Below are 13,200 nucleotides of genomic sequence, written 5' to 3' on the forward strand. Positions count from 1 at the left end.
CACTATTTTTATTCTTTAGAATAATACCGTATGTTCTTATGTCCACCATGCCCCAGAATATAATTCATACTATGTTTTTGAAGGACAGAATGAAGACTTTTTTCCAGAATCATGGAAGGCAAGGACAGAGCCCAATCTTCATCTGACTGACCCTCCCTGTCCTGCTTAACCAAAAGCTGCAATGTTAGCTACTGCTGCAGACTAGTCTGTCTGTTGAAAACTGCTAACGAGTGTCCAAGGCTGTGAAATAGGAAGAGAGAGACCAGAAACAGCTAGCACACAGCAAAATTTCCCTAAGAAAGTTTATCTTGGTTAAAGGAATATCAAAAGAAGAAATGATTCTCAACACCATTGTCAACACCTCTGGAGTAAAAAACAACGAGCCAGACAAGGTTCTTTGGGTAAATGAGATATCTTTTATTAGACCAACTAAATAGCTGGATAAATTGTTCTTTGTAAGCTTTCTGGTACAACACCCTTGTTCAGGCAGAGGGAGAGTCTACGGTTGTAATGTGTTCTCCTGGACAGGATAGAAGCCATTATGGAGGAAACTGAAGGTTGTTTGTACCCCAAAGCTTGCAAAGAACAATTATTTCCAACTATTTAGTTAATCTAATAAAAGATATCTCATTTACCCAAAGAACCTTGTCTGCCTATGTCCTTAGACCAACATGACTCCAACTAGCACCCTCGAACAATGATCTATTAATTCAATTGATTTCCTCAGCTGCCTAAATAGTAATGCCACTGCTGCTGCACTGTGGAGCAGGAATCAAAGCAGGGTGTTTTATCTCAGTCCAAAAATCAGCTTCCCTGCTTAATACGTGCACCCCAATTTTGAAGGGCTGGTTTTGATGGGGGGGGAAGATGAATGTTGTATATGAAAACATACAATAATTTGAGTTTACCCAGAAACTTCAAAAGGAGTGAAAGCAGACCAAACCCTTAAACCCATCCTTGCTACAGCAAATGTAGATCACAGCTCCTGGATGGGACTTACAAAATTTCCTAAGAGTATAATTATGCAGCAGAAGTTCTGATGGTAACACTTAACACTGGTGGCCATGCTCATGCTAACTTAATCTAGCTAGGTGAGTAATAATAAGAATGAAGAATTTGTGGGCTGTAGAAGCCCATCAGAGACTCCAGGTGTAAACTTGCATTATTAGACTTCAGTGAAGTCTATGCCACTGTATCTTCAATTTTATCATCACCTATACTAGTTAGATTACAACCAGTGCCTGCTCTTGCTACATTTGCACTTTTATTTGGCTACGTAGCCATACGCTAAGCAGTCTATAGAATTAAGTCCCAACCATTTTCAATGTGATATATGTTATTAAATCATCTAGGTGATTTTGAGAGCCTTACTCCCATCTGCACTTTTGTTTCTGTCACGCTGCTACTGCTGTGCGTGAGGACCAGAGATAAAGCTTCAGGACTTTTAGTGGGCAGTGGGGTTGTGCAAGTCCGGCTTGCACATTGTTGTGATTAAACAATTGACAAGGAGCAGGTGGAGTGATGAGAAAAATCGAAGCGTTTTAATTACTTACGGCTGCAGCTGCGGGTGAGAGAAGACAGAAGCAAACGAGGAGAATACAATGTGCTTACATGTCATGGTAAGTACAACGGCATCTGGCGGTTGCTAGGCGCGGACGGGAGGTGGAGGCTGGATGATCAGGCTAGCGTCCCTTGTAACAATGGAGTGGGTAACGAACGGCCTTGCTCCGGTGTGGCTAGGCACTCCCTTTTATTACTTTGGTGACGCACGCTATGACAAGTGGTAAGTTGCCTATCACCTGCTGATTTTTTTTTCAAAAAGCGCACACTTTAACTTTCTCCACCCTGGTCTCATGGCATGGAGGATGGGGACTCCTGCCATCTTGTTGCCTTGCACACCAGTGCAATTACAACAGGGAGACAGTTTCATGTTTCACATATGTCATGCCAATGCCTGAAAATAATAGTACCCATCTATTAGGACTGCGTGAAACGAGCCCTATTTCATTCAGATTCAGCCCAAATTAGGGACAGTGATTCGATTTGTTGATTTGAATCACTGTCCCTGATTCGATTTGGCCAAATCCAAATCTGATTTGTTGATTCCGCGATTTGGACAAAGGCACAGCTTTAAAAAAAATTTCTACATATCTTGAACTAGCAGCATGGCTCATGATTGCTGCGGTGCTGGGGCTCATGGAGAATCCCATGGGAGCACAGGGGGCTCTCCAGCGTGCTTGGCAGCAAAGCCATAAGTGGGCCAGAAGTACTTTTGGTCCACTTCCAGGTCTGCCAAGGAGCATGCTGGGTGGCCCCCCCCATTTCTCTCCATCAGCCAGGGGGGTGGGGGCGGGCCCTGTGTGCTCCCCAGTGGACCAGGAAGTGGACTGGAAGTACTTTTGGTCCGCTTCTGGGTCTGCTGCCAAATGCACTGGGGAGCCCCCTGTGCTTCTGTGGAATGCTGCATCTGCCCCAGCACCATAGCGTTCAGAGTCCCTGCTACCTAGAGGTATGTAGAAAAAACATTTAAAGCTGTATCTATGTCTGCATCACCGAATCCATCCAAATCTCTCTGAATTGATTCAGAGAGATTAAAGGGTCTTCTGATTTGATTTAGATTCAGAGATTTGGCCACCGAATCGGGCCAAATTTCCACTGAATTGAATCAGGGACTGAAGTTTGGCACAGCCCTGCTGTTTATGAGATCAGCAGTAGCATGCTGTGCTCTCATCTGCCCTCTGGTGGAATATTGAAGGAAAAGAACTCTTCTTATTACAGCTGTTTGTTTTATTGTTCCAGGAAACAAACAAAAATATAGCACTTTGGTGTGCTCTGGAGCTGTGCACATTTGCAGGAAGTTATCTGAGGTAGATATGTTCTTTTCTGCTTGAACTGAAACAGGACAGATTTGGAATGGAAAGAGTTTTTGCTAAATGGAAAATAAATTCAAAAAGCAATTTATAAAAGTTCTATTTTTGCCTCTCATCCCTTTTTTTTTTTTTGAGGGCATGATTAGTACCCCTTTGAATAGAAAATGTTTTGATGTTGAAAGGATAAAGACTCTGTAGGCAAAAAGTAAGTATTTCTTTAGAGTCTGCTGTTTCACATGTGTGTGATGTGGAGGGGAGGTCCTATGCTATTAGATTGAATCCAGCAATGAATGTAACTCCTAAGGTATTGATAAGTACAGGTTTCCCTCACTTTATGCGGGTTCTGTATGTGCAAATTCGCTCTTATGCAATGATCCTTTTTATACCAAAAATTAATTATATGAGAGGTAAATTCACTCTTATGCGATCGGTGTAGTGGAAGCCCACAGTTGGCTGCTTTGTACAGTGCATTGTGGGAGTGATGCGCACCAGAATATATTCTCCTTTGTGGAGCTGCACTCCTCACTCATTGTCTGCAACATGTGTTTTTATAGTTGCCATCCCCGTTATGGTAGTGCCCTGTGCTTGTGTGTACTGTCTGCTGTTGGTGAGTACCAAAATTATCGTGTAAAAGTGGTAGAAATGGATCTGGGGGTCAGTACAGTTGAGATCTTGGAACGTATCCCTATTTGTTACATTGTAAAGTGGGTTCCTTTTATGTGAGTTGTGCGCTGTGTTCCAGTTCAAGTTATGTACTGTTTTCCAGGAACACATGTACAGCAAGTGAGGGAAACCTGTAATAAATACTTGGCCACTGATAGCTGCTGGAGAGTCAGGCCTGAGGGCTTGTATGAATTTCAAATATTTTCCTACATGGCTGAAATACAGCATTGCAATTCCATATAGGCTTATCGTTCACTGTTGTGGGAGTTGGCCACAATATTATTAGGACAGTGGGTATCACCTTTGGGAGCTACAGGTTTTAAATTGATTGTTATGGTACATAATTACATTTGGTGGGTGCTTCCGGTTTGCAAGGTAGGAACTGTGCTAAGGCTAATAAGGCTCTGCTCCTGGAAAACTTATAAGCATGTACTTAACCTTAAGTGTATGGTCCATCTTAGACAATTGATTTTAACAAGGCTATTTGTAGGCTTAAGTGCTTGGCTGGATCAGGGCCTGAAGTTCAAGGCCAAAGAATGTATTAGCCCAGCTTGTTCTAGAAAGGTTACACTGAAGTTCTAAATATTCAGACTTGAAAGAAAAAATGGGCTGAAATGTAAACGGAATTTGAAGGGCGATAACCATCTTCTCTGCCTTTTCGTTTCTTCTTCCTTCCCTTCTCTTATATTCTCTCACTGCTTCCCTTCCAAAGAGCCGGCAAAACTGCTCAGTCTCAAATAGCTGTAATAGCTTTTTGTTTATGCAGGGCTTAAAAGGGCAGCTAGGAGAGTCAGCCTGGGAGTCTCCCAAGGTAATCAAAAAGGACAGATATAAATCTGACAGTTATTCAGTGCATCAGGATCTTACTGTCCTGTATGGGAATGTTGTTAGAGAGATCAAGTTTTCAGCTTCTTTTTTAAAATCTCTTCCCTTTTTGTAACTTTGAGGGGCTGGTTCTCTTGTGCTTTTTCTTCTTTTCCTTTTTTTATGGATCTGGGATACTTCAGCAAGTAGAAAGCTAAGGCACCATCTCTGTTGCTTGCAAACAGCTTAAGTGTTTTGAGCACAGGTAGAGCACTTAGATCACAGCTTAAACACAGTGTATTGACTAGTTGACAGTTTTATGGAAAGTGTCTGCCTACCATGAAAAATTTGGACTTTTCACTGAAAACAGAATTTTTTGTGAGGTTGGGGGTTTTTCTGAGCAAAAATATTTTGCATTTATTTTTCTTCAACAAAAAGTTTAAAATTTTCTGAGGGAGCAAAAATATTTTCTGACTAGCTCTAAGCATAATAGCCAATGGGAAAGGAAAAATTGAATATTCCCATTATGATTATTTAGAAGTAAAAAAAATTATGCAGACCGCCACATTGAGAACAGATAGAACAAGGGAGTTTGCCAACCATGCAATGATAATGCAAATCAGATGGGCTCACTGTCCCCTAAAAAGGAATGTTTTACATAGCTGGGGTGGAAAACGATGGAGCTATGTAAATGTGACTGTGACTGTCCTGCTCTCTAGTGGGGTGAGACAATTTTATTTTAGTGCAGTGACTTACCATCATGCCAGGCATACAGATAATCACATACAACTAAAAGACCAGAAGGAACTGGATTGATTCAGAGCATTTTTGGTGTCTACAGTGGTGTTCCTGCTCCTGACAACTTCTTCTACATATCCAGGAAAGAAAAGTCTGGGTCACCATATCATACCAAACACTTCAGTAAATGAAGAATGGTTACTCGCTATACTTCTCTTAAAGGAATTCAGAAGTGTTGCAAAGGAATCTGATTATATATGGCATCTAGTGCAATGTAACTTTTTGGAAGGTCAGTGGCAAGAAATGATGATAAGAAATACATATAAAGACCAGAGTAGTTCAGCGAGTGAGAAGGGAGGCCAAGTCCATTAGTACTATGCAGAAACAAGTTTATTCACAAGAAAAATACATAAACATCTTGATGGTAACTTGAGGGCTGAAAGATCAGTAAAAAGTAACTCATAAGAATGTTCTAATTGGAACAGAAAATCTAATTGCTAGTTAACTTTTTCTCTACTCATTTGCACAGGATAAGGTTAACAAAATTGGGAAGTGGAGGAGAGGGATTTTAAGGAAGAGAACTGTTCAAGGGAGAGAGGGGAATATTTGAGCTCTTAAATTATCTGAGCTGTTGATGGTGGTCTGTCTTGAATTCACTGTTGCATAAAGAGATATTTTTTAATGTAGTCAGCATCAATATTTCGATACATCTAGCCAAATAAACACACAAGCCCAGAAACTTTTCCTGCTGTGTTGAAAGCAATTGCAAAATGCACCATGAAAGCCAGACATAAAAATATCATGATGGTGATGATTTGTTTCTTAAATAGTATATCTAAGCTGATATGTGAATGAACAAATATTGTCAAAGTAGTTAAACAAGAGCAGGTGAATGCTGAAATATGAAGACAAACCAAGAAAAATGTACCTTGGTTTATACCAGGGCAATACAAGTGACCTCCTGTAAAGCAGGTGATTTCCCTACAATTAAGAGCTGACTGGTAAGTATACTCCAGAAGGCCAAGCCCCAAAGATGTGCTGTTCCTTGTTTATGTGTTCTCTAAATCTCAGAGCAATGACCAGCTGCACAATTTAAAATCAATTGCATTGCCCAGGAGTAAATAAATCTAGAATTACCATTCATCTAGGATGTGTCCCTCTTCACATAGCATCCAAGTAGCTTTAACACACATGGCATGTATGATCAACATTTCTCTATGCTCTGCTAATTGCTGACTGTCAGATTCAGAATGTGGCCAAAGCAGCCCCAAGGCAACTGGCTGCAAATTAGAGTAGCCATGGCTAGCTCAAAGATCAGGTGTTTAACATTGCCTATGCTTCTCTGTACAGAGCTTGGCCAAAGCTAGAGAGCTGGTCTGCAGAACAACATGAGCCTGTTCTGTGGGTGTACCTCTGGCACACATGAGAAAGTCATCACCCCTCTGCTGTTTTCCAGCTGGACACAGTGTGATCTTGTTGTCTTCACCATCCTGCTGTGACAGAAAGGATGAGAAACAGACTTGGGATGATTATACAGGCAAAGCTCTTTCCTTAACTGAACTTGCAACATGACATCTCCTTCCACATTCTGACTGCTAAACACAGACATGCAGAAAATTTCCACTGACTCTTGTGTCACTTTCTTATCACAGAGGCCTGCCCTTTTAAAAGAACAGCATCCAATTAATGATGTTAACCCCAGTACTTCATTTTCCACAGGACTTTTGTGAACTAGAATAATTATAGAGCACTACTAATGATGAAACTGATTTTCCAGATGGATTGATATTTGAGCCACTGGAACTAGAGAATTATTGTTGGGTCTGCCATCAGACTCATAAGCAAAAAAAATGAGTCTTCTGTGCCATTAGAAAGTACAAGGAAACAGACATTGCATGCGCAAAAAAAATGAGTCTTCTGTGCCATTAGAAAGTACAAGGAAACAGACATTGCATGCACAAATAGTGGTATCCTCTGAAGGCATTCTAAGACAGGCAATTTATAGCCATTAGAAGGACAAACGCAAAAGCCATAGTATTCACCAAGTTGAAACCTAATCACAGTCTAGAATTGGCACCATTTCCAGGAGTGCTTTAAATGGACCAGTGCAATATCAAGTGTGATAGCCAGGGTGTTTTTGTCTACATGGTGCTTACCAGAATCTTTTGTCAAAGAGCTGTGGAATTAGTTTGAGAATTGTCTGTATATACACCATGTTATCTCACATACAATACACCCCAGAACATAATATGCACCTTGTTTTTGAAAGGCAGAATGAAGGGGAAAAAAGATTGTTCCAGTGTTGTTGAGGCATAGAGCAGATTTCAGCAGACTCACCCTTCCTCTCCTGCTTAACTGCAGCTGAAACCCTAGCTGCTGCTGAAGACTGATCTCCTTGGGTGGGTCTATGATTCTGAAGAGCTAAAGCATCTCTAAGAGTGAAGTTACATCTTACACATATTATACTTAGAACACTTAAAATGCAAGCACCTTAAAGCTTGTTAACTTGCGCTAAGTGCCCTCTGAGCATCTCAAAGTTACATAGGTGAGGGTTAACTCTGAGCCATGATACCTAGCCTGTTAGGGCAACTTCAGCCTGCTCCACAGAGATCAAACTAGCAATATATACTCTTCCAGCATCCCAAGATACACTATTCCTAGCCCCCTAGCCTCCACCCAGACCAGGGATAGAGTTCAAATGTCCAGGCCTTTAGCCACAGTCCTGCTTGCCTGCTCTCTAGTGGCAAGTCAGAGCTCTACAAGTAAGAAACAGTATTAACCCTTAATGTGTGACTGTTCACAGCACATTCTAACTTTAACACCACTTAACATTCCACAGATTTAGTATGAGCTAGTGTGTAATTTCACTAAGAGTTTAAAGTGGGAAGAGAAAGACCAGGAACAGCTAGGAGACAGCAAAATTGCCCTATGAAAGATTAGTTTGATTAGAGTAACTTCAAAACTATTAAGAAGGACAGAGAATCATTAACACCTCTGGAATGAAGAACAATGATTCACTAAGTTGACTGACTCCCTTAGCTGCCATGGTAATGCCACTGCTGCCACACTGTGAAGCGGGAATCAAAGCAAGATGCTTCGATCCCAATCAGAAAATCAGCTTGCCTGCTCAATACATGCACCCCAGCTTTGTGTGTGGGTGTGACAAAATATGGTATATACATATATAATTTACATGACGCTGTCCAATCATATACTTTAAAAAAAATATTTCAGTTTTTTCAAACATATTTTTTACAAAGCGCTGACGAACCTGTTACCCAAGTACTTCCCTTCCCTTTACTTAGAGGACTAGCTTTTATGTGCCATTTAATTAAAAACAGAGCATGATTCCCATTACAACTAGTCACTGGTTTTGATGGTGTACCCCCAATCAGATTATCATTTATATTATAGCTGACTTGAAAATTCTTTTACACTACCAAAGACTTTGTGTCCATGAGAATGTCTTCACTGAAATTACATGATAAAACAGTGAGATGTCTGTCGGTGACACATGTATCAACTTGGAGAAAATGAATTTTCAGAAGATCTAGGACAGGGGAGATGCATAGGCGGTGCATGAGGGTGCATGTGCATCCTCTGAGCATGGTGGTGCACCCCTTACAAAAAGACACCGCCGACACTGTCAGTGGCATCTGTGGACAGTCACCACTCGCCACCCTGACGTCGGTGCAATCCCCACTGGCTGCCGCCAATGCTGCCAGCAGCATCTGCAGGTGGTCTCCAATCCCTGGTCAGCGCTTACTACTCCCCTCCCCCCCACGCTGCTGACAGCACTGGTTGTGTCTGCAGGAACTCCCCTGCTTACTGCTGCCATGACCCACCACACTCCCACCACCGCCATGCCCCTCCAGCGGCCAGGGGCACGCGTCATTCATGACCTAGGAACAAAGGAGAACAGTAGGGAAAAAGTGATAGATGCGGGAATCACTGAGACAGTTAGTTTGCCAAGTGTGTTTCTGTGAAGGAAAAAGAATGATCAAACTACTTTTGTACATGTTACTCCACTTCAGAGGGGAAAGGGAAACTGTTTTCTCCAGCAGGAAGTCAGACAAAACACAATTTCCATTTTGTTCCACTTGGCAATATTGAAAAAACCTGGACCGTGAAGAGAGGTTTCTGAAAATGGGCTTATAACAACACACAAACTTTCACACTTACAAATGTAATACTGTTAAAAATAGTCTTCTTGGCATCTCTTGCAGAAGGATCTGCAAATATTTTACAGTCTATATAGGAACACTTCCTAATACTGCTGTTTTTAATGTTATAATAATGCCCAGAAGGCTCAGTGAGGATTGGGATTATGTTATACTGGGCATTACACAAACACATTAAATATGGGCCTATGTATTATTTAAATATTTTGACTTAAGTCATTACAAATCTTAGGATTCAGAAGTGTTTCCATTGTTACATAGAATCATAGAAAGTTAGAGTTGGAAGGGACCTCAGGAGGTCACCTAGGCCAACCTCCTACTCAAAGCAGGACCATCCCCAACTATATCATCCCAGCCAAAGCTTTGTCCAGCCAAGTTTTGAAAACCCCCAAGGATGAAGCTTCCACTACCTCTCTGGGTAACCTGTTCCAGTGTTTTACTACCCTCCTAGTGAGAAAATACTTCCTAATATCTAACCTAACCTTCCCTTGCTGCAACTTGAGACCATTCCTCCTTGTTCTGTCATCTGCCACCACTGAGCATAGCTTAGTTCCATCCTCTTTCAAACCCCCTTCAGGTAGTCAAAGACTGTTATTAAGTCTCCTCTCAATCTCCACTTCTCTAGACTAAATAAGCCAAGTTCCCCAAATCTTTCCTCATAAGTCATGTTCCCCAGCCCTCTCACCATTTTTGTTGCCCTCTGCTGAACTGTCTTCAATTTGTCCCCATCCTTTTAGTAGTGGGAGGCCCAAAACTGAACACGCTACTCCAGATATTGCTTCACCAGTGCTGAATAGAGGGGAATAATTACTTTGCTTGACCTACTGGTGACACACCTACCAATGCAGCCCAGTATGCCATTAGCCTTCTTGGGCACACTGGTGGCTCATATTCAGCTTATTGTCTACTGTCACCCCCAGGTGCTTTTCTGCAGAGCTGCTGCCCAGTCAGTCAGCCCCCAGCCTGTCCTGATGCATGGGATTGTTCCAACCTAAGTTCAACCAGGACTTTGCGCTTGTCGTGGTTGAACCTCATGAGATTCCTTTTGGCCCAATCCTCCAATTTGTCTAGGTCACTCTGAATCCTAACCCTATTCCCCAGCGTATCTACTACTCCCTCCAGCTTAGCGTCATTGATTACTACTCTGAGCCCAATGCTCCAGCCAGTTTTCTATCCACTTTACAGTCCATTCATTCAGCCCGTACTTCTTTAGCTTGCCTGCAAGAATGTTGTGGGAAACCATATCAAAAACCTTTCTAAAATCAAGGTACACCACATCCACTGGTCTCCCTGCAACCACAGAGCCAGTAACTTCATCACAGAAGGCAATCAGGTTAGTCAGGGATGATTTGCCCTTGGTGAATCTATGCTGATTGTTTCTAATCACATTTTTCTCCTCCAAGTGCTTACAAATGAATTCCTTGAGGATCTGCTCCATGATTTTTCCAGGGACTGACACATGAGGCTGACTGGTCTGTAGTTCCCTGGATCCTCCTTTTTCCCTTTCTTAAATATGGGCACTATGTTTGTCCTTTTCCAATCATATGGGACCTCTCCTGATCACCATCAAATTTCAAAGATGATGGCCAATGGCTCTGCAATCATATCAGCCAGCTCCCTCAGCACCCTTGGGTGCATCCCATCTGTCCCCATAGACTTGTACATATCTATCTTTTCTAAATAGTCCCTAACCTATTCCTTCACCACTGTTGACTGCTCACCTCCTCTCAAAACTGTGCTGCCTAGCAATATTCCCTCTAAGGAGTAGTGGTCCGTGAGTGCACCGCTTTGTTCCTGCTTCCCCTTTTGGCACAGTGTGGTCTGCTGGTAAGTGCCCCAAAGTAAGTGTCCAGGTAGGAGCGGGCAGGGTTCAGCCACCAGACAGAGGCAAGCTCCTCACTCCTCATGCTGGACAGGCAGCGGTTCCTCTCCGAGGTGAGGTGGGGGCTGGGGCTGGGGCTGGGGCTGGCGCAGGCTCCGCTGGCTCCAGGGAACTGCTCCATGGGTTCTGGAGAACTGCTCCACTCCACTGCATTGCCTCAGGGAGTGAGGAGGCACATGGCATCAGGGCCATGGAGCAGTTCCCTGGAGCCGGCAGAGCCCACAAAGCAGTTCCCCGGAGCCAGCAGAGCCTGCACCAGCCCCCGCCCCTGCCTTTGGGAGGGTGAGCGGCCTTAAAGTTTGTGCATGGCAAGATTTTTACTTGTGTGTGGCTGTGCACGTGCACAGTTTGGAGGGAACGCTGCTGCCCAGTACAATAGTCTGGGAGCTGCCCTTGCCTGTGAAGATGAAGGCACAAAAGGCATTGAGCGCTTCAGCCTTTTCTGCATTCTCTGTCACTAGGTTGCCTCCACCGTTCAGTAAGGGACCCATGCTTTTCCTGATTTTTCCCTGAACCACACTTCCTTTCCCTCTTGCTACCGACAACTTGTAGAAACCTTCTTGTTACCCTTTACATCCCTTGCTAACTGCAACTCCAATTGCACTTTAACTTTAAATTCCATTGAAAACAGGTTTTCAGAAAGACAACTTTTGTGATACTAGCTGTCTCACACTGACCACATCTTCACAAGACACTGACTGCACTGTAGCCCGATGCTGCTGCACAGTAGCAGTGGCAAAAACAGTGATGCGACGCTATTGTGCAGTAGTTATTAGGCTACCACACAGTAGCGTCACAAAAAATGTGTTCGGCATCACTACTGCACAGTAAGTCTGGTTATTGTTAATTTATTTCGTACTTGTTTATACAAGTACTAAATAATTACGCAGTAGCTACTGTGCACTAGTGTCTCATGTAGATGCAGCCACTGAGACATGTGAGAATAACTGTCTCCAAAATCCTCTGACTTTGATAGCCCACCCTCAGGGAAATGGATAAGTCAAGAGGCACGTTGCATAACTTATGGTGTTTGAACGATTGAGTGTTGCTCAGTTGAGAGGATTCAGAACTGATCTGGCTAATTTGATAAGTAATTATCACAACATTGTGATATGTAAATTAGCTGTTCATTCTTTCCCCACTTCCTATTCTCTCAGTGGAAGCTGTTACTGGTAAAAGAGGTATAAAGTGATCAAAATTTAAGGAGCTAAATATTTCCCTCAATTTACTCCTTTGTAGCATTTCAACCACATAATGGAGTTATGAAGCTGCTGTAAGTGGGAACTGCCATTTCCGCTGACACAGGGAGAGGAATCTACTCCACTCTGTGCACCTAAACGCAAAGGACATTTAGGATTTTGTCACGCATTACACTTTGCATGTGCTCACTGTACTTAAAAGTACTGAGTGTTGAAGCAGTAAAACATATGCTAAATGACATCATAGCTAGCAAAATTAGGACTTTTCCCATGAGGCGTATACTGTACTATACTCTCTACTGTACTATACTACTATACTATCCAGATCATATTACCTAACATGCACTGAGCTGACACCCGACTGCTCCACAGAGGTAATTCAATCAGGAGACTCTGATGCCGTGCCAAGGCTGGGACTATAACGATCAATTGTTTTTTCAGTCCCAGCCCCACCACTGCACCAGAGCTAGCTGAAGACTCCTTGTGCGACAGAGGACTGGGAACAACTAACACCTGTTTGCTGGTCCCTGCCCCCTGCAGCACACTATAGCATACCAGAGTCTTCAACGGTTCTGGTACTGAGGATGTGTTTTATTTCAGTCATAATAAGCATTACTGTGCAACTGCTCAGAAAACTTTCTAACTCATAGTAAGTGTTACTGTGATCAAAACAAAATACACCCTAAGTGTCATGTGTGGTAAGGCCCTTAGCTGTTGAGCTCCAATGACTGGAATCCATCCATAGGAGCAATGGGTGTCTACACATGTGCTCTGGGGTGGGAGGGCAGTGTTTTAATTAAAGCAGCTCCTGAACAGCTGCTGTAATTACAGTGCTGCAATATCACATGTATTCAGCATCCCAC

Source organism: Crocodylus porosus, unplaced genomic scaffold (genome assembly GCF_001723895.1).
Source record: "Crocodylus porosus isolate Cpor-Errol unplaced genomic scaffold, CroPor_comp1, whole genome shotgun sequence".
NCBI classification, from domain to species: Eukaryota; Metazoa; Chordata; order Crocodylia; family Crocodylidae; genus Crocodylus; species Crocodylus porosus.